Below are 21,100 nucleotides of genomic sequence, written 5' to 3' on the forward strand. Positions count from 1 at the left end.
AAAATCGCCTACGTCTGTGTGAAAGAGCCCTTGGGAAAACCCTGTGAGTGTATTAATTACATAGGCAGCCCATTGAAGTGAACCTGTCACCAGATATGAGCACCATAAACTAAATTATGGTGCTCATAGGGCAGGTTACCAGAAGCCAAGGAAGCTATTTTTTTATACTTAAGGTCCTTTCACACAGGATGACTGCCAGGTACATAAGTGCCTGAGAGCCGTCCTATGGACTACCACCCGACTATTGCTCTTTTACACACGAGCTATAGTTATCAAAGTGAATGGAGGCGTAGTAGCCGGGGATTGTTCCAGCTGCTGGCTTCCATTCACAGTAGTGAGGAGTTCCTGAAAGATCGACCCGCTCCTGTTTACACTGGCGGACAGTCACCTGGCTTTTAGCTCCTGGAAAAAAACCAAACGATCCTGACAGGTGTGAGACTTCTAGGCCAGTGCCCTGTTGGTGGCCATGTGTACATAGGATGAATATTGCCAATATTTGCTGCTTCCAGCAATAATTTGGGTGATAATCACCCCGTATAAAGGTACCTTTACTAGTCTATAGGTTATATAATAAAAATATAATGTTTATACATTGGAAATAAATAAGGACCTTAATAGCTTTGTGGCAACCTTATTTACTTATGGTTTGTAAGCTTTGGGCCCTCACTACAATTGTTCAAGTTGTTTATTGATTTAATGTTTTATTTTGTCTTTTGATGTTTCCTCTGTTTTGTTAAGGCCCAATGTCCACGGGCGGATTTTAATTATAAAATCTGCGCGTGTCTCCTGCGTGGGAGATCCGGACTTCCTGCCGCCCATAAGGATGCATTGGCCTCCGCACGTCAATTTAAAGCATGCAGATAGGATTTTTTTTCCCGGTGTGTGGATCGCACACACAGAGAGAAATTGCAGCATGCTCCACTCTGCTGTGGATCCCGCAGGGACGGCTTCCATGAAAGTCAATAGAAGCTGTCCGATGCATGGCACACCTGCAGCTGTCACTGTGACTGGCGCAAATCCGCAGGAAAGCAGGAGATTCAAAAACAAAAAAGAAAGCACAGCGCATATGCCAGGCGCGTCGGCCCGCACTCCTGGATGCATCTGCTGTGCTGAAGAAAGAAGATCTGGCCGGCTCAGAGGAGACTCGCGCTGGATCCGGAGAGGTAAGAAACTGTCTTTTCCTCTCCATGTTTCGAGGCGTCAGCAGTGGTATCCGTGCGTGCAAATGGACATGAGGCCTAAGTGCTGTGGAATATGTTGGCACTAAGAAATAAACAATACTCTAATGTAAACTTTTATATGTGATATAATAAACAGTATTAAAATTCATGTGAGTTAAATTCATGTGCATGTCTGAATGGAATACACATTATCAGTATGAAAAATACTAATAGTTTACACAATTTCTTAAATCAAAAGGACTTTTGACTATCCTAGTTATCTCTTATAAATGTTAACAATATAACCATGTGTAAATAAAGGAGGCCATAAAGGCTACCAATAATTGACAAGGATGGGGCATGATCATTCTTCCTTTCCATGGTTAATGGGGGGAGTGAATCCCAATCTGATAATCAATTGTGTATCTGATCCTGAAGAGACTGAGTGTCGCCAGACAGGGGGGAGCAAACAGTTACAGCCACTGGTTTAGGTATAAAAGACCCAAGACTAGCTCAGAGGAAATAATTACCTGAGGCAATTTACTAAGGTAAAGATCTGAGTGTTGCTCTATGGTAACTCACATAATTTAATTGACTGTAAGTTTAAGGAACTATAAGATATACCATTTTTTTTACAATGTTATTAGATTTATTGTCAATGAGGTAGTAACAAATGTATTACTTTCAGGTATAAATACAATAGATATTGGAGGTTCTTCCGGAGTTTAGGGCTCATCTTTTGGATATTACTTCCGAGAAATCAGCATTCACTTTCTCCCATTATGAAGGTTGCAATTGCTTTACTTGTTGTGGCTCTAAGCTGCTGCTTTGGTAAGTTTGCCTATAAATAAATGACACAATTTACTGTAGTATGAGGTTTAACACTGTTGTAAAGTGATTGAGCTGCAATGTATATGAAGAGCTTTTAAATGAAGAACAAAACAGTGTAACTTTTTTTTTCTTTTAACTTCTGTTATACAGAATCTGGACATGCAGATTTACCAAGTAAGTGGTTGTTATTCAAATTAAAAGCTTGATTATCCTCTAATTGTATTCAGGAATGTAAAAATGAAGGAGCATCTACTTTATATTTACTAAATGATCTATTATTTTGGGTGAGCTCTGACTCGGCATTTAGAATTTTATGTTCTATTTTGATGTTTTTCTCATGCTTGTAAATTTTTAGAATTATTTAAACAGTGTGTGTTTTAGGAAATATGTAACTTTGTTATATTCTTACCAGTAATCCCAGATGAATGTCTGGAGAGATTAGTTCAGGTAAGAGTTTAAACCCTTCAAAAAATACATATTATACACAATATAGTGATCTAAATGATGTATCTATTAATAGACTAGCTACAATTAGCGATGTTTAGATAATGTATCCCTAGAAGCAGGTGATAAAATATGGCTTGATCTACTGGGTTGATTGTTTTGGGGAACCTCATATTTTAAAATTGTTCTGCATTCTGAGGGCTAATTCACACGAGCGTATATCACATTTTTACGGCTGGCCGATATAGGCTACCATCTGATGCATTGGTTTCCAATGCATCAGATCACACAGGCGCATCCCCGCAGCGTAAAAGCGCCCGGCCAGGCGCTTTTATGCTGGGCAAGAGATATAGGAACTATCTTCCTGGTTGGAATACGGCCACTGCCATAGACTCCTATGGGAGCCAATGATAGTGGCTAAAGAAGGGAGGTGGGATGGAGTTTAGCAGCGTGACTGCTAAACTTCCTCCCCCTTCTCTCCTCCTCTCCGCCCCCTTGCCGCTGTTTACAATGTGAGGGGGCGGAGCTGCACTCCACCCCCTCCCATTGTAAACAGCAGCAAGGGGCAGAGAGGAAAAGAGAAGGGGGAGTGTGTTTAGCAGCAAGGGATGGAGAGGGGGTGGGAGCTCCACTCATTGCCTTGCAGAGAGAAGAGCTAAGCTATCTCCTCCCACCTGACGGCATACACGCCAAGCCTATGCATCAGATGTTAACATAGTTTTTGTCACAATTTAGAGTTTTAGAACTTATTCTAATTTGCAAAATGCTACATCAAAACTCTACTCATAGTATAAGCATGTTTCATTATATCCCAGTCCAGTAACATAATATTCTATAAAATATTAATGAGCAATTCTTCTGCTAGAATTTATAGTTCCTAACCATTAATGTTTGCTATAGGTTGATCTTCCAGGCACTGTGGACAAATTGAAAACATTACTCTGTCTGTATTTGGATGCAGAGGTATGTACATATATACTTCAGTCTATGCTGTTTATATCAATCGTTTGTATTATAGTAAAATAATTTATATAGCAGTAATATATCAAAATTAATATATACCAAGGCATGTAGTATAATGCAGTCTATGGAATAAGTTCATAAGATACAAGCTGTAATGGAGACACTGACTTTTTGTACATTAACCATGTCATAGGCGGAGTTAAAGTGTGAGAGTCCCTTATTTAGAAAGATCTGGATGTACCTATAGACCATAGACTAAATAAAAGTACTTAATGTCAGCTACTTCTAAGGGGATGTGTATATTCTGTTTTTGTGTATGTTTCCGGGTTCCATCCTGGTATGTCAGAATCCCTTTAAACATGTATGTTTGTGTGTAGGGAACTTAAAAATCCTAATCAGGTAGTTGACTACGTAATTGGGATGTGCCAGTTGTACGTCAATATTTTTTTAAATACAGCTTGGCTTGTGTTTATGAATGGAACATTTGTTGAACAAGCTTTAATGGAATGTTCAGCCATTAATGCAGTGTGCCTATACTATTTCAATATTTGAGACAACTCTTTTTATCTTACAATATCCAGACTATGTATGCAGTGTATAAATGTTTAATATGGTATGGTGATAATTTAGAGTGTTAAATGTATACTTACATGCTGATACATCTGTGTTACTTCACCATTTTATTCTCTCTTGAACAAATGCCATAAACAAATAGAGTCTTACTGTTCCCAAAAGAAGGCTGTAGTTCCTTTCAAGGTTCTGCCTGAATCTTGTCTGGAGGGGTTCTGACATAACAACAAAAGCACCTGATTGAAATTATGTGTCTTTATATAGTCTACTAGCTGATATACCCGGCTTCGGACGAGTTAATTCGGTACCGGTGTTTATCTGATGTTCACACAGAAAATCTTATGAAGTCGTAGTTACTTTAGAGACACCGAGGGAAAAAAATATGTTCACTATTTTGCATGGTTCTTTGCGTACCCAGGAAACCACACGTGGAGGTAACCATGCAACCTATATAAAATAAAAAAATGAAATTAAAAAGATTTGTGAAAAACAAATAAGAAAACAAATGACTTTTAAAAGGAAATAATAATTCCTCGTTAAAACTAAAAAGGTTTTTTTTTTAAAATGTCACCCCACAGAATGTGCCACCTCACACACTCTCCTCATTTTTACCCTGAAAGGTAACGCCCCTTTTTATTCAAATTTCCTACCCAGACTGAAGGTTGCAGCCCCTTGTTATACTTAAAGGCATACTCCATCCCAGCAGTCCATGTCCACTTCCCTTTGTACTTTACAGCCTTTCAATACATACGACAGTCAGTTTTATTCCTTTCAGTATATACTCATATTTCTAAATGTGTTTTGTTTTGCTGAGAAGATAACTGTCTCATATGTTGCAGGGTACAGATATGCTATTAGTTACATAACATAGGAATGGTCATGCCAAATTTTAAGTTTGTGCAGTACACATGTATGTTATTAGTTACATTACATAGTGGGTCACTTACTTTTCTGCATAGGATTGAATAATCAAGTTGCAACCATTTAAATTTCCAATATTTAGTACGCAAAGAAGGGTCATGGCAAATTTCACATTTGTGCGGTACAGATTTGTGTAATTATTTGTTGCATTGGGAAGTGACAGCATTAGATTCCGTACGTAAAATTTGGACGCTAATTCTTTTGTGCTTAAAATTGAATAATATAGTTGGGACCCATTAGCTTCTCCTATTTATGACATAATCAATGCTTGTGCCAAATTTCAAGTTTCTATGGCATCGGGAAGTGAGAGAATTAGATTACGTACGTAAAATTTGGACGCTCATTGTTTTGCACTAGAATTGAATAATCCAGTTGGGACCTCTTTACTTATCCTATTTTAGACATAATCTATGCTCATGCCATATTTCCAGTTTCTATGACATCGGGAAGTGAGAGACTTAGATTCCGTATCTAAAATTTGGACGCAAATTCTTTTGCGCTAGAATTGAATAATCGAGTTGAGACCCATTAGCTTTTCCTATGACATAATTAATGCTCGTGCCAAATTTCAAGTTTCTATGACATCGGGAAGTGAGAGAATTAGATTCTGTATGTAAAATTTGGACGCCAATTCTTTTGCACTTAGAATTGAATAATCAAGTTGGGACCCATTAGCTTTTCCTATTTATGACATAATAAAGGCTTGTGCCAAATTTCAAGTTTCTATGACATTGGGAAGTGAGAGAATTAGATTTTGTACGTAAAATTTGGACGCTAGTTCTTTTGCGCTAGAATTGAATAATCAAGTTGGGGCCCCTTTTACATTTCCTATTCTGTACATAATCTATGCTCATGCCGAATTTCATTTTACTACGACATCGGGAAGTTGGAGAATTAGTGGCGAGTCAGTTAGTCAGTCAGTGAGTGAGTCAGTGAGGGCGTTCGTCTTTATATATATAGATTACCTAGGCTATGAAGTATATATATAAATTATTCAGGAATGTAAAAATGAAGGAGCAGCTACTTAATTAATTAATTAATATTTACTAAATGATCTATTATTTAGGGTGAGCTCTGACTTGGCATTTAGAATTTTATGTTTTATTTTGATGTTTTTCCCATGCTTGTAAATTTTTAGAATTATTTCAACAGTGTGTGTTTTAGGATACATTACGTGTCTTTATATAGTCTATCTAGGCTATGAAGTATGCAGTATATATACATATGGCATACTGTGTACTAACCTACCTGGACACCCACTAAAATATTATATATTAGTGGGTGTCCAGATTAGTACAGAGTATGCTAAAATATATGTAGGGCACAGGTTTTAACTGGCTGTCTCCCATCGTGGTCAGAGAGTGCAGGGGATCTTCATGAGAGGACGGAGGTAGTTTTCATCAATTCTGTTTCTCTTTTTACAAACACAGTGCTCAATGAATATTCTATATGGAGTAGGAGCAGCAGCACTGGTTTTCCCTCTATATTTTTCTATGGATATGTGATTCATCACCTGTAGGTAAATTGCCAGAAGCACAAGGCTGACTAGACCCAATATAGCCCAAGCAGTGGCAAGAAAGGAATATTCTCTGAGAGTTAAAGGATAGACCACACCAATAAGAGTAAAAAAATAAGTGAAATAAAAAATGCTGCACAAATTATTTTACTAGCCCACCAAAAAAAATGTATGGCAGTTTAATTAACATGAACAGAAAACAGCTAAATAATGTCTGGTCTTAAAGGGCCGAAATAGTAAGAATATTTATATATTTTTCAGAACAGCAACGATGTGGCAAAATTTAGAAATTTCTTGGAGGAATTACACGAGGATTTAGTAAGTATTTAAAAATAGTAAAATGTTTTTTAAAAGTTAAATCTAAATACATAAATTAACCTTGAGCTGCTTTTTAGTGATACATTGCTTATTCATTTGCTAGCATCTTTTTATATAATTATTTCTAACTGTCAGTGATTAGAAGGTGCCGGTTTTAGCTATTCAGTCGTGTCTGATTCTCAGATATTCTGTAGGCCAGTCCTTTCTATGCTTATTCATTCTCTAGGACTGCTTTCAATTGCCTGATGTCCAGCCAATGTGTCTTTTGTCTTCCTTGTTTCCTTTTACCACTGACCATTCCAAGTAGCATCTTTTTTTCTGATGAATTTGCCTTTATCATGTGTCCAAAGTAAGTCAGTCACTTTCTCATGGTCTTGCTTTCTAGGAACACCTCTGGGTTGATACAGATACAGGAACACCTGTGTTTTCTAGGGACACCTCTGGGTTGATACATGATAGTTTTGCTGTTGATCCTAGCTGTTCAGGGATTCGTAGAAGTTTTCTTCAACACCAGAGCTCGAAAGTGTCAATTTTTTTAATGAACACTACCCTCAATGTCCAAACTCACAATATTTGTATGCTGTAGTGCTAATATACAACTTTATCTCAAGACTCTTGCTGACATCAAATTTCCTCTGTGTGGCAGGATGCTTGAGCTTGCATAATCTGACCCTGACTTTTGTTATACAGAGTTCATCAGACAGACAGTCTGCACCTGGTAGTGTTTTTGCAGAAAAAAATGAATCTTTCCATTTCTGTTGAATGAAGTAAAGAGGATGGCAGCATATACGGTGCTATTTCTCCACAGGAAAATCCTTTATTCCTTCAGAAATGGTTACAACGTTTCGACATACACGTCTTTTTCAAGTATACAGAAACTCCCATATAGGTCACATATATATACAAAAGGCACTTAATTACATGTCAAATCACAGCATACTACGAGGTGGTCTCTCCTCCTCTCATCACGCCTGCTGCGTGTAATCACACGCCGTCATTGCGCAATCCCAGAACATCATGGAGACGCTGGGCTGGTACCGGGAGATGCCATGGCGGTGATTACACGCAGCAGGCGTGGTGAGAGGAGGAGAGACCACCTCGTAGTATGCTGTGATTTGACATGTAATTAAGTGCCTTTTGTATATATATGTGACCTATATGGGGGTTTCTGTATTCTTGAAAAAGACGTGTATGTCAAAACATTGTAACCATTTCTGAAGGAATAAAGGATTTTCCTGTGGAGAAATAGCACCGTATATGCTGCCATCCTCTTTACTTCATTCTGCTGTTTATGGATCTGATCGGCTCAGGATCTGCTTAGGTGGCTTTGCATTCACCGTCCATCCCTTGTGGGTATGTGGAAGTGTGCTACTGACATCCCTGTATATATTGAACTTTCCATTTCTGTTGGCAGAAGATATAGTTTATTTGGTTGTGATGTTGCCAATTTGGGAATGCCCAGGTGTAGAGGTGTCGTTATGGCTGGGTAAAGAAGGTATTTGTGATTCTAAGCTTGTTCTCCTGGCAGAACTGCACAAGGCAGTCCCAAGCATCATTTTTTTCTCATAGGCAATGTTTACAAATCACCCCTGCATCCTCTCCTACTCCGACTTCGGCGTTGAAATCACCCATGATGTAGATAATGTATTTTCTTGGGGTTCTGTCGAATGCACTCTAGACCTGGACATCAGTCCTCAATGTCCTGCTCTGATGCATCTGCTGTTAGTGCCCTTACGTGACTGATGGTCACGGTTCAGAGGATTTCCTTTGATCTGGATGGACATGATGCTATCATTGATGTATTTGGGTGCTCTGTGCACCTTGCAAATTTTGTTTGTCACAATAGCAACCTCTTTTCTACTTTCCATCTTGTTTTCCCAAGTAATAAATTGTATAGTCATTCAAGCTGAAGTCTGCAAATGCAGTCTAATCCATTTCACTGACTCCTATTAGATCCACACTCATCCTATCCATTTCTGTTTGATAATGTCCAGATTTCCAATGCTCATTCCTCTGAGGTTCCATATTCCAATGGTATACCACTCTTTCCAACTCAGGTGACCCTTTTCACCATGGACTACATCAACAACTGGGCTCACTTGTGGGTTCCCCACTCTCGTGTCAACCCCGTAGTTCCAAGTACTCCCAGTTCTCCTTGGCTCTTCTCTGAAAGTATTATTGATGCTGTGTAGCCCAAGGGACCCACTGTTGAGCACCAAATTTGAATCCTGTAGATTCTGATCCATAGCGTTTACGGTGAACGTTTTTAACGGTAGTTCACCAGGTCTTTCCCCAACCCATTGCACTTAGCTACACAGCCACTATTGTTGCTATATCATGTGTTGCCACCTTTTCTGGCACTTTGAGCTGACTATGGGAAGGGAGGGGATTGTAAATTAGTTTTGGTAAACTACCCTTTTGCTAAAATAACTTTTACTTTGTATTTACTTTGTATTTCTTTTAGTTAGATGCAGGTTGTACAGCTGATCAGATCCTGTCTACTCAAGATTTCCTGGTAATTATATTAGAATATAGACCATTATTCACCATTTGTTGATTACTTTAATCTTGATTGTTTTGTTTAAATAGTCACTACACTTTGAGATAACTTGTGTTAATATAATGGGCAATATGATAACTAGCAAAAGTGTACCTGAATTTATTTATCTAAAATGATGGAAAATCCCTCTAAAAAAGCCAATCAGATTTTAAACCCCCTCCTGATAAAAGAACTTCAGAGCAGTGCAGGGAGAAGACCCAGCTACATGCAGCTGAGCCCCAGCAGCGGTAGAGAGGTGAGTATATTTATTTTTTTATCTTTTACACTTGATAGGGATGATTTTCAGGGAAGGACTTCTATTTAAAGCCCTTCCCTGAAAAGCACTGCAGGGTGGCCTGTGCTCTGCATACCCTGCTCGGAGTGCACAGCTGTATACCAGCTGAGCACTCCGAGGAGAAAACAGCTGTATGCAGAAGATAGCGGTTCCGCTTGTCTTCTGCATACCCTGCTCGGAGCGCTCAGCTGCATACCAGCTGAGCGCTCTGAGAAGACAACAGCTGTATGCAGAAGATAGTGGTCCCACTTGTCTTCTGCATACAGCGTGAGCCTTCATTTACACACTTATACAAAGTGAATGCTCAAAACTATCACTCAAACTGCTGTTTGAGCACATTTTGAGCGATTATCTTGCCGTGTAAATGCACACAATGATTATCGCTCAAAAGATGTCTTTTGAGCGACATTTAAGCGAGAATTGTTGTGTGTAAATTAGGCATAATGCTGCTTATAAAAGTTTTTAGACAGCAAAGGGGAGAGGAAAACGAGAGGACTGGGTAGAAACATTCACATACATGTGAGAAAACTGAAAATTACAGCTTCAACCTGCGATGTGAAAAACTGCTGGACACAAGTCATGTAATGGTCAGAAACTGTCTTACTCTTTGTGGACACACTAACACATGGCAGATGAAAAGTCATCATAGGGCTTAAACAGGCAGGTGCATGCAGTAATACCAGTGATTTTTTTGACAATCAAACTCCGTTTAAAAAAGAAAAAGAGGGGAGATAGGTCCTGCCCCATCTTTCCCGCACACAGAAATACTATTTGCAATAAAGATAAGGCAACCAATAGTGGAAACTAAACCATTGAAATCAACGGCTTCATTTCATCCTGTTATGAGGTCATGATTTTCACGGCCAAAAAACAGGACAAAAACACGCCCATGTGGTTAAGCCCTCAAAAAGTATATACACTTTAATTGTTTTTGTGCCTGTTTGTAATTTCTAGACTGCAGTTGGTGACAAAGTTGGAGAAGTAGCAAAACAGTTGGGTACAAAATTACTTGAACTAGTGGTAAGTATTTCTCTCTGCTCACATATTTACTGATCACATTAATATAATATTGGTAATACGTTCATAGGCAAAATCATTATTTTAGAAATCCAGCTTTCTTTGTTAAGGCCTTAGTCAGACGGGCGTTTTTTCCCGCGATTTGCGGATCGCATGACGGATGCGCATCCGCAAATCGCGTGACCGGGGCCGAAAAATCGTCCGAAAAATCTGCTCCTAGCCGCGTTTCATTAGAAACGGGCCGGAGCTGTCCAGCGCATTGAATTCAATGGAGCCGGCAATACAGCCGGCTCCATTGAAAGCAATGCGCTGCGGGCGAGCGCGGGATGAATTGTCAGGAAGGGGTTAAATATATAAGCCCTTCCCTGCAATTCATCCTGAAATGTGTAAAAATAAAAAAAATATATATACTCACCTTTCCGCTGCAGCCAGAGTTCAGCTGCGGCCGCCGGCAGTTCTCCTGAACTGCTTCTCTATACTATTCAGCAGCCGGAGCTTTAAAATCCCCGCCTGCTGAATGATCTGCCTCTAATTGGTCACAGCCTGACCAATCAGAGGCAGGTCTCACTCACACACCCATTCATGAATTCATGAATGGGTGAGTGACTGCTGCCTCTCATTGGCTCAGCGCAGGGACCAATAAGATTTATGTGACTTAAGTAGAGGTAATATGACACAAATGCTGCTAGGCAGAAGTGAACATCTGCCGGAGCAACAAGGTTCCATTGCTTAGGGGTTTGAGCCATTCAGCTGCTAACAGCTTGTTCGTAAAACCACCCAGAGCAGGGCAAGAGGTGAAGTAATCACAAATTTGTCAAGAAAGCTATCATCCAAGCAGGGGTCAAAAGGGCAACTTAGTGCTAATGATTAAAATCCTATGCATTTTGTATGGTGTTCCCATATTTTGTCCACCTCTGTATCTGTAATCATTATTAAATGGGAAAGTACTTGATCAAAGTAACCTTCATTGAACTTGTATTATGTAATGGACACCATGTACTTTAAACAATCTATATCCGGCTATTGCCTTCCTGATGATGCACTGATTCATTGTGTAGAGGCTGCTTACCACACATTAGTGTAGGTAACAGGAAACGTTTTCTTGTTTCATAAATATTAGGGAACTATTAATACCTCTTTTGTACTTTTTATCTTATTGGTTTTCTATTTCATTTTAGCAAACTGTACCAGGAGTGAAAGAAGTGCTAGACTTTACTTGTCAGGCAGTGGTAAGTTATGAAAGAAATAGACTTAGGAGCCTTTTACTTAAGAAAATAACTTTTTTGCATTAATTTGTGCGTTTTATATATATCTTGTAATAGGGAAAAACAATTGGAGTATTGGCCTCTATACTGGTAAGACATGAATTTAATTGGTTTAAGTGAAACATTCCATGACTATTTTATAGTTTTTAATTACAAATATGCCTCCTCCCCAAAAAAAGAAAAATGTGTAGTTTTTCTGTTAAAAAATTACATTTTGATTTTTTTTTAATCATTATATTTCACTAGTATTTGAAAAGATTGTTGATAAAACTCATCTTTTCTCTGTTATTTCCATTAGGGTCTCATAAAGGGTATCCTTGAAGGTTTGGGTCTCTGAAGAAAATAAATCTTACTGTGAGTCATATTTTCCAAGGATACATTATTTATTTTAACTCTGTCCTAAAGAAATGATAGAAAAATAACAAAGATATGTTCTAAAATATTTCTTTCTATAACAGTTCATGTGTATAATGATAGCTTAATATAGGGTTGACTCTTTGGTTGTTATGCATTCAAAGTCACAAACCATTATAATAACTGGACAGCTCAGAAATAACTAGGCCCAGTTTATGAAAAATATCCATGAGACAGAAGTTTTTTTCCTAATCTTAGTAATTTTCCCCTACCCCACTTCATTGGTGAAATTGCAATGGAAAACACTTATAGCAGCACTGTTACATATGCTTTACTGTATTAGTTCAATTTACACAAGTATAAAATAGTTATAGTATCAATATGGTAATTTTATTTAATTATATTCTTATTAGTAGGACTTACCTGACATGAAAGACCAGCATTACAATATATAGTTTAGAGCAGTGATGGCAAACCTTTTAGAGACCGAGTGCCCAAACTGCAACCCAAAACCCCCTTATTTATTGTAAAGTGCCAACATGTCAGGGGGCAGGGCTTATCACGCCGTATGATTTTTACCTCCGTCGTTCTTAAAAGGACAGGGCAGTTTCAAAATAGACAGCGTGCAGATTTTGAATTCTTTTGGATGCAGAAATGCTGTGGAATTTGCCACGGAAATTTCCGCTGAGGACATTCTGCAGCATTTACACCTCATGTAAACATATCCCAGCAGTGATATTGACCACCCCCCCCCCCCCAGAGCGGCCCCAGCAGTAAGGATGACCCCCCCTCCGAGCAGCCCCAGTGCTAATAGTGACCCACCCCAGAGCAGCTTTAGTGGTTATAGTGACCCCGCACAGTGGCCCCAGCGGTAATAGTGACACCACACCATGGCCCCAGTCATAATAGTGACACCCCACAGTGGCCCTCCAGTAGTAATAGTGACACCACACAGTGGTCTCAGTGGTAATAGTGACATCCCACAGAGGCCCCAGTAGTAATAGTGACATCCCAGATCAGCCCAGTAGTAATAGTGACATCCCACAGTAGCCAGTAGTTATAGTGACATCCCACAGTAGCCAGTAGTAACAGTGACATCCCACAGTAGCCCCTAGTAGTAATAGTGACATACCATAGTGGCCCCTATAGTAATAGCAACCCCCTCTGAGACCCAAATTCCCCACCACCACCACCTCGTCTGCTTGTAGTAAAGAGTAGGCCGTAGCAGCAATAAAGATGCAGTGATTAATCAAGCATTGTCTTTATTCCTCTGTGCAACGTTTCGATCTGAGTGTCAGATCTTTGTCAAGCATATCACATAACCCAAAGTGCACATCTTATATAGCAAACCTAATTAAAACATACATAACAGCTGATAAGAAACAAGACTATTACCAATAAGAATGCATGCTTTCGATCTCCATGGCGCCCGGCGTCCTCTGCGTCATCCGGGAGGTCACTGAGTATGTGCGGGAATCCGGAAATAGCGCGAGACTACGGCTCAGACGATGCCGGGATATACATCTCTCATCTCTGTAGCCGACGCGAAGATATGTAAACATCGCGAGATTATGGACTTAGGCTACAGAAAGCCCAAATGTCATTGCATTATAGTGCAAATGCCCAAAACATAACCAGAAATATGCTATTTACAAGGAACTTAGCAAATGCCAGGTAGTAGTCACAGAGTACATGACAAATGCATTAAGAACACCTCATACATACAGCATAAAAATAAACCAATTCAGATGAATGCAATTGATGCACACCCCTACCGGTATTTACTAATATGGTGAGCGGCCGATGGCGGCGAGTGCCAGCTGGGAAGGCTCTGAGTGCCGCCTCTGGCACACGTGCCATAGGTTCGCCACCACTGGTTTAGAGTATATAATTTTATGACTAAAATCATTATAACAACTGTGCTCATGAATATTTATTTTCTCTTCACAGATGATGGATTATAAAACCATAAAAAGACAAATCACAAATTCAACGTCATTATTTTAGAGAATAAATGAGTAATTCTGAATTGAAATAAATCTCATTTTTATTATCTATTTGAGTTGTGTTTTTTTCATTAAAATGTCTGTTCTATCATATATCTCTGTTCATTTGGAGAAGATACCTTTTATCACGCCTATCAGTATTGAAAAAATCCAATCACTCCATTTGAACTTATAAATGGCCATTTGATATCACATACCCGGTCCACTATCAGGGCCACAGCCTCTATTGGAGCATTTATTTTTTTATTTTATCTTTTTGGATTTGTGACATTGTAGTGACCTAAATAGGGAGACCATGTCTAGACTAGACTATTTAGACTAGCTGAAAGATATTTATATTCTAAAACTGACTTCTTTGGGGACAGCATATTCCATCGGCTGATCCCAGCTTCATAAGCCCTTCCCTGAAAAGCCTGTTAAATAGTGAAAAAAATAAAAAATACTCACATTCCGGGGCTCAGCCGTGGCTTCTGCAGCTGTCCCAGACTCTAGTTCTGAACTATCAGCAGCCGGGGATTTAAAGTCCCCGCCTGCTGGTAGCTCTGATTGTGATTGGCTGAACTGCTCAGCCAATCACAATCAGAGCTACCAGCAAGCGGGGATTTCATAAGCCCTTCCCTGAAAAGCCAATTAAAAGTAGTGTTAAAAAAAAATACTTAACTGTCGGCCGCTGCTGTGTCCCCCGTGGGGAAGAAGAACGCATCTGCATGTGGCAGATGTTTTCTTCATTCCCGCTAGTTAAAAGAATTCCCTTTTGATACAGAGGAATTCTTTAATTCTCTACCGCAGCTGTAACACATGTCAGCTGCGATAGAGGATTCTGCTGCCGGCAATTGATTTCAGGGAAGGGCTTTAAATATAAGCCCTTCCCTGAAAATCAAGTAAAAGTGGTTTTCAAAAAAAAAAAAAAAAAATAGATACCTACCTTCAGCTGCGGGAGCACAGCCGCATCTTCTCCTGCTGTCCCCTGCACTGTGGTGCTGATCTATCAGCAGGCGGGGATTTAAAATCTCCGCCTGCTGAAAGAGCTTAATGTGATTGGCTGAGGTGCTCATTCGAGGAGAGTACGGACATGTGCACACACCATAGGGAATGCATTGTTGCAAATAGAAGCGTGTGAACGCACCCTTAACAACTGCTTTTTTTTGTCTCAGTAATAGACTTCTTGCTGGTGGGATACATTTGGTATTAGATCAACATGGTGCCAGCATTCTACCCTGTCTTAAGAAACATTTCAAACACAAAAAGTTATGTCAACAGTAGGCATTTTTTGATTAGACGTAAGCATTTCAGATTATATTTAATTACTAGCATACCCGTCGCGCGTTGCTGCGATATCTGAAGAAAGGAAATTCAAGAAAACTCCTTATGATAACATTGAATTTAAATTGTGTCATTTTTATTGGAACTTATTCTTTTTCATATGGAAAACATTTCAAAGTGTCATTTGAATTCCATTTATTTATTCCAGTGCTTGTGGATATACAACATTTTTTGTTTTTGTGTCTGGTGCGTACACTAATAATTCTGAAGCTTTTCCAACGCGTGAGCTGGCCACATACAGTTGTCCATGTGAGAAGCACAGATTCTCCAAATCTAGGCCACATACTTGCAGCGATTGTCCTTGTGCTTTGTTGATGGTCTTTGCAAAAGCGAGTCGCACTGGAAACTGGAAACGTTTGAACTTAAATGGCATATCTGTTGGGATAATTGGAATAATTGGCAACAGTACATCTTCCCCCTTGAATTTCCCATTCAGAATTGTAGCTTCGATGATATTGTTCATCATCTTTTTCACCGAAAGTCTTGTACCGTTGCAAAGTCATGGTGGATTGATGTTTCAGAGAAGAATCATAGGCGCGCCAATTTTCAATGTTAAAATCTGCGGTGGCATACCAGGAAAATCGAGTGAATTCAAGAATTCCGTTGGGTAATTGACAATTTCGTCTTGATTCATCAAAGTATCGATGGACTTAAACGTTGTCGCTTCGCCTGGTATTCCGCTTTGAATGCTGAAATTGATGGCATTGACATCGTTGTTGGTAGCTGCTAATATAGCACTAGAGATGAGCGAGCACCAAAATGCTCGGGTGCTCGTTACTCGGGACGAAATTATCGCGATGCTCGAGGGTTCGTTTCGAGTAACGAACCCCATTGAAGTCAATGGGCGACCCGAGAATTTTTGTATATCGTCGATGCTCGCTAAGGTTTTCATTTGTGAAAATCTGGGCAATTCAAGAAAGTGATGGGAACGACACAGCAACGGATAGGGCAGGCGAGGGGCTACATGTTGGGCTGCATCTCAAGTTCACAGGTCCCACTATTAAGCCACAATACCGGCAAGAGTGGGCCCCCCCCCTCCCAACAACTTTTACTTCTGAAAAGCCCTCATTAGCAATGCATACCTTAGCTAAGCACCACACTACCTCCAACAAAGCACAATCATTGCCTGCATGACACTCCGCTGCCACTTCTCCTGGGTTACATGCTGCCCAACCCCACCCCCCGCACGACCCAGTGTCCACAGCGCACACCAAAGTGTCCCTGCGCAGCCTTCAGCTGCCCTCATGCCACGCCACACTCATGTCTATTTATAAGTGCGTCTGCCATGAGGAGGAACCGCAGGCACACACTGCAGAGGGTTGACACGACTAGGCAGCGACCCTCTTTAAAAGGGGCGGGGCGATAGCCCACAATGCTGTACAGAAGCAATGAGAAATCCAATCCTGTGCCACCTCCATCAGGAGCTGCATACGTGGGCATAGCAATAGGGAACCTATGTGCCACACACTATTCATTCTGTCAAGGTGTCTGCATGCCCCAGTCAGACCGCGTTTTTTTATAAATAGTCACAGCCAGGTACAACTCCGCAATGGGAATTCCATGTGCACCCACAGCATGGGTGGCTCCCTGGAACCCACCGGCGGTACATAAATATATCCCATTGCATTGCCCATCACAGCTGAGGTAATGTCGTGCTTAAAGGGGTTGTCCCGCACCGAAACGGTTTTTTTTTTTTCAATAGCCCCCCCCCCCGTTCGGCGTGAGACAAACCCGATGCAGGGATAAAAAAAAATAACGGGTAGTACTTACCCGAATCCCCGCGCTCCAGTGACTTCTTACTTACCTCGTGAAGATGGCCGCCGGGATCTTCACCCTCGGTGGACCGCAGGTCTTCTGTGTGTTCCATTGCCGATTCCAGCCTCCTGATTGGCTGGAATCGGCACACGTGACGGGGCGGAGCTACGAGGAGCAGCTCTCCAGCACGAGCGCCCCATTCAACACAGAGAAGACCGGACTGCGCAAGCGCGTCTAATCGGGAGATTAAACGCTGAAAATTAGACGGCACCATGGAGACGAGGACGCTAGCAACGGAACAGGTAAGTGAATAACTTCTGTATGGCTCATAATTAATGCACAATGTACATTACAAAGTGCATTAATATGGCCATACAGAAGTGTATACCCCCACTTGCTTTCGCGGGACAACCCCTTTAATGCAGTTGGGCTTCGGCCCACACTGCATGCCCCAGTCAGACTGGGGTTCTTTAGAAGTGGACACATGCAGTTACAACTCCGTGTGGACCGACAGCATGGGTGGGTGCCAGGAAGCCACCGACGGTACATAAATATATCCCATTGCAGTGCCCAGCACAGCTGATGTAATGTCAGCTTTAATGCAGGTGGGCAAAAAATTAATTGGATTACACTGTAGGCGAGGGCCCAAAAAAATTGGTGTACCAACAGTACTAATGTACCTCAGAAAAATTGCCCATGCCCAACCAAGAGGGCAGGTGAAACCCATTAATCGCTTTGGTTAATGTGGCTTAATTTGTAACTAGGCCTGGAGGCAGCCCAGTTAAAATAAAAATTGGTTCAGGTGCAAGTTTCAACGTGTCAAAGAATTTTTAAAGAAGTACACCTAGATCAGGTAAAATTGAATATAAGAGTCACTAGTGACTTAACCCTTAACCAGAATTCAGACACGACATCCGAATGTAGTTAATGGCAGTGAGTGCTCGGCGAGCCAGGCACCCAACTTTTATTGAGTACACAGGAAAGACGTAATTAACATATAGATGAGGGAAGGCATATTCAAATAAGATATAGGTAAGACATATGGGCGTATACGTTATTGGCAAATTAATGACTTTCCCAAGCTCAAAATATCACATTTGACATAGAAACATTGGAATTCGCAGATGTTGAGAAATCACACAATGAAAGGATAACCCCTATGCACTCCATCAATCTCAATGCATCCTGATGCCATGATAAAGATAGTTTCCAGCACAAACATCCTTGTACTAATTACTAGTGTGCATGGCATGCTAAGTCAGCACACAGTTCATGACCAGGGCAGTGTGTTCTTCTCTGAAGGCCTTAAAGGGACCTGCAGAGTGAACCAATGTCAGTGAACCAAACTATATCTCTCACAATTTCCCTCCTAAAATATCTTTATAATGGCCTTTGAGGATGCAGCCCTAGGCTAGAGGATTTATGACAAAGCAGACCTGCTATCTTTGCTACACTCACTAGCCCTGCCTAGAGAGACCTGCCCCGAGGAAAGTCAGGAGATCTTCCTCCCACTCCTCTACCCGTCCCCCAACTGGTTCAGGTCTCTACTGTCCCTATGTCTGTCTTGCAAAACACAGCACAAGGAAAAGGGGTTATCACATTCCAGTGTACAGCATCCAAGGGTGTTGGTTATATGCAAATAGATGAGAATAAATGAGTCCAATGAAAGTCCATATAATGAAATGTCCATGGTATGATTGACAGTCCATTAGGTGTATAAGTCTCTCAAAAAGAGTATAGTCCTTTAAGGCTGAGATCCTTTAGATCACACTCTCATATCCACAGTACATGCAGGTGTCAAACTTTTGCAAAGTAGGTTTTCTACATTAGGTGCAAGGTGCCTTGTCAGTTGTCAACATGGTCATAAGATGGGTTTCAGTTTTTAACACACCAGGTAATTTCTCAGCAGATTTTCCTGAAAAACATTTGCAATTAGTACCCAGAATTTTCTTAATGATTACCATGACAATCTTGATAATAATGGCTAATACAACAATGCACAAAACTCCCTGTAGGAACAGACCCACTACCCCAGAAATCATACCACCTGAGCCTCTAAACCAGTTTACAGGATTCAAGTAAGATAACCACTCTGGCCACTTAGTCTCATCATCAGACATAGCTTTTCGGTACAGCTCCTTTATTTTTCTTGCTTGTTCCAAATCATGAGTGATCTGCAACGCTCCTTCTGGATTTATGTAGTGACAACAAGAAGGGCCCACTACCTGGCATAGCCCTCCTTGTGAGGCGGTGAGATAGTCTAGAACCACTGTATGTTGATTGGTGACTAGAATTAATTGTTTAGTATATTCATTTTGAACACCGAGTATGTCAAATAGTGTATCAGTGATGTTATCAAAAGCATCTCCCAAAGCCTCTATCATGTGAGTGTTCCTTAATGAGTTAAATATCATACCTATTGGTCCTCCCAGAACTGCTCCAGCCTTCCAGGCCCAATGTGTATGTGCAAAGTGTACCTTGTGTTCTGGAACGTAACATATGTGATGGAACATGCTGATAGGGAAAGTCATCACTAGTCCAAACCCAGGTGGCCGGCTCCAATTTTGCTAGGGTACATGTACCTCCAGCTCCAAGTGGGATCCACCTGTATGCTTTACTACCACATACTGCATAAACACCTGGAAGCTTAAAGGGGTTGTCCCGCGCCGAAACGGGTTTTTTTTTTTTTAAACCCCCCCCCCCCCCCCCCCGTTCGGCGCGAGACAACCCCGATGCAGGGGTTAAAAATACCACTCGCACAGCGCTTACCTGAATCCCGGCGGTCCGGCGTCTTCATACTTACCTGCTGAAGATGGCCGCCGGGATCCTCTGTCTTCATGGACCGCAGGGCTTCTGTGCGGTCCATTGCCGATTCCAGCCTCCTGATTGGCTGGAATCGGCACGTGACGGGGCGGAGCTACACGGAGCTACACGGAGCCCCATAGAGAACAGGAGAAGACCCGGACTGCGCAAGCGCGGCTAATTTGGCCATCGGAGGGCGAAAATTAGTCGGCACCATGGAGACGAGGACGCCAGCAACGGAGCAGGTAAGTATAAAACTTTTTATAACTTCTGCATGGCTCATAATTAATGCACAATGTACATTACAAAGTGCATTATTATGGCCATGCAGAAGTGTATAGACCCACTTGCTGCCTCGGGACAACCCCTTTAATCTGTATCCCATGTATGAATGCATCTGCAATATAAACTAATAACACAGTATTAGGAAATAAACACCAAGAATAAGCTTCAACATTAATAAAGTCCTAATAGAACGCTTTAGCTACCAAAGGGGCATGACAGCATACCCAACCTTCTAACAGATTTTGTCACTCTCAATCACCTCTGGTATTCCATACTGACACACACTAGGACATATTCATAGGTCCCACTTTTAGGAAAGTGGATGAAATTATTCTGCAATAGCTGTAAATTGGCGCCAAGCATTAAGGTCAAGACCAGCTTTTGGTAATTTGGCCTTCCGCCTATCACACCCATAGCAATCCAACAGGGAGAGCCAGTCCCGTCTTCAGATATCTAGCTATGTGCAAAACCTTGTGTCCCGCAACTGTCAGTGGGCGGCTATCCCAGAGCCCAGTTACATATACCTACACTCTATCGGTAGCCAAAAACTAGAGTCGTATTGAAACCATGGGTAAAGGAAGCGTGCAAAGCGTAAAAACACAACCACAAGTGAAAATCTATGCATCAATACCAGAATCTCTCTCTGAAGCGTCAAAATTATTTTTACATTCAAGCTCATCTTCTGCAATTGTGCAGAAAAGAATAAAGCAGTCTTCTGGGGAATAAGAGCTGTCTC

At 41.0% G+C, this 21,100-nt stretch overlaps 2 long non-coding RNA genes across 2 annotated transcripts; one reads left to right on the forward strand and one right to left on the reverse strand.

Moving 5' to 3' along the window:
- The first annotated feature begins 6,664 nt into the window (after window positions 1–6,664).
- On the forward strand, window positions 6,665–10,536 carry LOC136610617 (uncharacterized). The gene is made up of 3 exons (XR_010790128.1): window positions 6,665–6,723; window positions 9,188–9,238; window positions 10,512–10,536. It is a non-coding gene; the product is annotated as an uncharacterized lncRNA (long non-coding RNA).
- Window positions 10,537–18,196: 7,660 nt separating this feature from the next.
- Window positions 18,197–19,913, reverse strand: LOC136610618 (uncharacterized). Its single transcript, XR_010790129.1, has 2 exons — window positions 19,860–19,913; window positions 18,197–19,192 (listed from the first exon to the last, which is right to left on the reverse strand). It is a non-coding gene; the product is annotated as an uncharacterized lncRNA (long non-coding RNA).
- Between the last annotated feature and the right edge of the window lie 1,187 nt (window positions 19,914–21,100).

This window comes from Eleutherodactylus coqui, chromosome 2 (assembly GCF_035609145.1).
Source record: "Eleutherodactylus coqui strain aEleCoq1 chromosome 2, aEleCoq1.hap1, whole genome shotgun sequence".
Classification (NCBI taxonomy): domain Eukaryota; kingdom Metazoa; phylum Chordata; class Amphibia; order Anura; family Eleutherodactylidae; genus Eleutherodactylus; species Eleutherodactylus coqui.